Source organism: Fukomys damarensis, unplaced genomic scaffold (assembly GCF_012274545.1).
Source record: "Fukomys damarensis isolate Sample0158 unplaced genomic scaffold, DMR_v1.0_HiC HiC_scaffold_16, whole genome shotgun sequence".
NCBI classification, from domain to species: Eukaryota; Metazoa; Chordata; class Mammalia; order Rodentia; family Bathyergidae; genus Fukomys; species Fukomys damarensis.
In genome coordinates this window covers 51856239-51861204 of record NW_022900928.1, presented here as the reverse complement: position 1 = coordinate 51861204, position 4966 = coordinate 51856239, and the positions used below count along the sequence as shown (strand labels likewise).

Here is a 4966-nt window from a genome sequence, read left to right as displayed (position 1 = left end):
AGGAGCTAAAGGTGTAGGGAAGGTGGGATGGGTAGGGGAAGGGTAATAAGGGAAAAGAAAAAAATGTGAGATAATGAAAAGATGAAAATAAAGTGTTTGTAGATGGGGAGGGGAGGAGGGAGTGAAGGGAGGGCAGGGGTAAGGGGAAAAATGAGAATCAAGACTTGTCATGTAGAGGTACAAGATCCCAACAATGAATGTAACTGTACTGTATCCCTAAAATATACCAATAAACTTAATTAAAGCTGAAAAGAAAATGCAGACAAACCAAAGAGGCAGTGCATCCTACCAGCTCAGAGATTAGTTCTGCAGTGGGTCCCCACTCCTCTGTAAATCACAGTTCATCCACACCCCTTGAGCCACAAATGCAAGACTAATAAACTGTGGCTATCAGTAGGACAGCTTTTTATGGAATTCTAGCGTCCTTCTGGAGAGAAAGTGTTCCTAAAGCCTTACATCTCTTTCATGCAGTCTTTTATCACTATCTCTAGCTGTCACAGGTGCCTCAAATTCAAATAAATTAATTCTCTTCCTTCATGAACCATTCCTGATAGTGGCATTCCAGTTACAGGATTGCCACCACACAGGGTCAGACCCTCATTTTCCTAGGCAGATGCTAGGGTATTGGATGAAATGCACAACTCTAGCCATGAAAATCTGCTTAAAACTTTTCTATGAGCCCAATAAAAATCAGTTTACACTGTTTCCTTATGAAGCCGTCCCACACTCTGCCTCTTGGAACATAAATAGTCCTCTGCCTCTTAAGTGTACTATGCTTCGTGTAGACTTCCCTTGCAACATATCCTCCTCTACTGCAATGAATTCTTGGCCAGCTGCTTTCCCACTGCACCAGAAAGTCTTTGAAGGTTAAGCCACATCATTTTTTAACATCCAGTTCTTAATAAAAATGATCTAGAGCATATTGATGTTCATAATTGGTCCCAGTTGCCTACTAAATAAAATCAAAGCCTCTTTTATGCTGTTGGCTGTCACCAGCATGTCGCTCCATCATTTTCCTAATGTGTTGTCTTCTGCCAGCCTAGCTATGACCCTCTACACACCTTGGCTTACACAAGTCTGGAATTACTTTAGTGCCCTTGGAAGAAAAACCTAGTCCTCGATGCTAGGTTGTACTTAAAATGTTAGCATATTAAGTAAAGGTTCTAGAACTAGGTCACCTGGGTTCAAATCTCCCTTCCACTACTCACTGACTGACTTGGACAAGTATTACCTTAATCTCTCTGAGTATCATTTCCTCACTAGCAAAACAGTGCTAACTTTTTCATAAGGGTTTCTTGGAGGATTTGCTCTGGAACAATTTTGACATACATTAAGCCCTCAAATAATTCTGCTTGTTTGCTGTCTGCTATATCTCAGCCATAATCAATGTCCTACCAAGACTGGAGGTGGCCAATATTTCCCACCCAAATACTCAGCCAGTGAGAGGAAAAAGGCATATATTAACAGTTAGAAAATGTCAAAACAAAAGCCATCTGGTGTGCTCCACTATGCAACACTTCCCCAAATTTCAGCAAGCCACATACACTTAGTGAGTTTTGCCATATATGAATTATGTTTATGAAATATCATTTAATTAGGCTCCTTCCCCCTTATATATATTATGTAACCTTCATTTTCACAAATGAGTTTGAAGTGTTTGCTAATTACCCTAGTTCACATTAAAATTAATTTATAATTCTTAAAATAATTTTCCACCTGTATGTCATCTAAAAATATTATATATGCCACAGCACTACCTGGTGAACACAGTACTGAGTCATCATGCTTAGCCTGTTTTCACTCATGAATTTTGTAAGAATAAAATAAATCCTTAACTTATTTTGTAAATAAGAAAGACCTCAAAAGATATTTATTCCAGGAATAAGTAGACATCCTTTTACATGCCTTTGGAGGGTATGGAGTAGGAGAGGTTCTGGGGATGGAACCCAGGGACTTGCACACACTAAGCAAGCACTTTATTACTGAGCTACATCCTGGTCCTCCCCCCATATACCAATTTTATTGTTTGTTTGTTTTTGGGGTTTTTTTTTTTTTTTGGTACTGGGGATTGAACTTGGGTCCTTGCACTTGCAAGGCAGGCCACCGAACCCCTAAGCTAAATCCCTAGCCCTATATACCAATTTTAGAAATTGCACTATCTCCCCAGAATACAGTGTCAGACATAACAAGAAATAATGTCATGCCGTCTGTGTGCCATAACACAAGGAGGCTGGGCAACGGAACTGGTCACCTACAATGGTACCTTGGTTCATTAATTTAATTCTTTCCACAATTCTGGTCAAACCAAATCAAATTTCTCCATGAGGTCAACATTGAACCTAATCAATGAATTTGATTTGGCTCTTGTCCAATTCATTTTGCAACCAGAATCATGGGAAGAATTAAGTTTATGAACCAAGGTACCACTGTACTTGCAAGTCTTCATCTGTATCATTGTACTCAATATTTCAGAGGTGATGTCCCATCAAATGTTCACATTCCTTTCCTGAATAAACAGTAGAATCATATTTTACCAAGAAACACTGGTAAGTAATAGAGGAAGGGGACTATGCCAACTCTCTTGACACAAGTGATGGAACCTTCAGAGATAGGCTGGAACCCGGAGCCATCAAGAAATCAGTTGAAAAGGTTGATGATATACATTCAAGTGTGGAGGGGAAAAACATCAAGGAGATGTAACAGCCAGACACAATAGGATCCCGGTAAGTAAATACTGTTTAATGTGATGACTGTGTATTTAAACTAAAGTCAGCACTTAGCCCCTGTCAATAAGCCAGCGGGATGCCTTGAAGTGCTTACTGGGGTTCTTGCACGAGTATATTTTCCTGCTCCAACACATACTTAGCGCAAACTCTGGGTTGTGGTATGACATCTCTTTTATGCCTATTTACTTGGGCCAAGCTGTGATGCCCTTGTGGACAATCCTCTCCTTACATGACCCTATTTGAAGGATTAAAAAAATCTTCTGTCTGATTCTCCCTGTAATTCTTTCTATTCTTTCTGTTGTTGAATGAAAAGGAGGTTTGTGGAATGGTTGGCATATCTCCAAACTATAAAAGAAACAACAGAGGCCCTTCCTTTGCTGGCAAGAATACAGCCCTTTTCAGTAAATGTCTAAAGCGCCACATGCTGAAGAGTTAACGCTGTAAGTTTGAGCGGCTATCCTTAGAAAGCCCTGCTTACGAAGTAGGCCTTTGGCTGACATCTGAAAATTCAGATTGTGGAAGATAACTGAAAAGAATGGCTCACTGTGCCTGAACAATTTGTATGAACAATATGCTTTGGGAATCTCAAAGATTGTTATTCCCTCTCCTCTCAGTTTGGAAATCCTCTGTAGAACACCCCTGTCAGGTACAGCTTGAGCACATCCCCTATAATCACTGTTTCTCAAAATTTTCCTCCAAACTTCCTGAAGGACATAACTTACTGGCAGAAAGGTAGTCAAAACTATAGTTCAAATGAGAATATAAATATGTCTAAGCATACAATATCTGCTTTCTCTTAAAAATTCATCTCATTTTTACTTTCTATGTACATATTTGATTAATTTAAAAATATTACATCTTTGAAATAACCTGACACATGTATATTTTAGAGGAGATATTTATTTCCATTTTTAGAAGCCTAGTCTCAGAGAGACCACTAAAATAAAGTACATTTCATGTAATTTTCTTCCCAATTACAAAATATAGAAAAGCACAAAAAAGGATAATAGTCATTCATAATTCCCATACCCCATTCCCAAAAAACTGCTCCTAATATTTTAATGCCTTTCTTAAAAGAGGTTTTTATTTTAAAAGAAAATAAAGCAACTATAATATGTCATGAAAAGTTCTACTCACAGAAAAATAAGAAAATAAAGCAAGAATTGAGAAGTAAAATTTCAACATAAGTTCCTGAAATCTAACCTTGACTAGAAAATTTAGAGGTGAGAAATGGAAAACTAGCTATAATAACCATGTTTCCATTTTAAAATATACCTTTTCAGTGAGGATTCAAATGCTTCATATATAATATGGCAACGATGCAATTCAGAAAATTGAAGGAAGGTTGTCTATGTTTGTTCTACTTGATTCTTTGCTAATATAAGGTTAGGTAACCATATACCCTTTAGTTATACTAAGCAGCTGTCAGCAAAATCATTGCTAGGATTTTACAAATCTCTCTCTCTCTCTCTCTTTCTCTCCACCTCTCTTTCCATCTCTCTCTCTATATATATATGTATCTACATATATACAAGGTATGTTATATATATATATATATATATACAGAGTAAGATACAGTACTTAATGCCAGTCGAATTTCACAGTAGTTTAGCATTATGTGATTATCTGTGTCTAGATTATGAAGAGATTCTCTCTCAGTGTGTGATTCTTAGCTTTGAGTTGCACCTTTACTGAGCATGGACAAGGGCTCCTGCGCCCTGGCCATAGCCAAAGCCTTTGGGCCCAAAGTTCTTTGCATAACATCCTTTACAATAGATTTCACCTTCTTTCTCAGTCAGAGTTGTGATTCAAGACTCTTCCCACACTTGGCACATCGGAAACAGTTTTTGTGCCAGGGCTTTCCAGCTCCAATTATCTTCTCAGCAGAATGCACAAAATCCCCACATCTGGAACACTTCTCAGCACCTCCAAATTTCTGAGCAAATTTAGAAGTGTTTGGATTTGTTGGAGGCCTGTGGGGTTGAACACTCTCTGGCTTGATGCCCAGAGCTCCCCACAGTCCATGTTGAGTGTGCCAGCACCCTGGCGGTAGCCATAGCCTTTTGTCCCGTACTTTTTTCCATAGCAGGATTTGCAGTAGATCTCTTCATCGTGAATTGCCACTGTTGTGCTGTCTAAATATTTTCTGCAAACCATGCTCAGAAAGCAGCAGTGGTGGAAGCTCCTCCCATCACACTGCACCTCCTCAGCGTGGTACACAGTCCTTGTTGCACTTGTTT

General features: G+C 38.8%; 1 pseudogene; it reads right to left on the bottom strand.

Annotated features, from left to right (window-relative positions):
- Positions 1 to 4414: 4414 nt before the first annotated feature.
- The window catches only part of LOC104874842, a 3207-nt pseudogene continuing 2655 nt past the window's right edge, over positions 4415 to 4966 (bottom strand).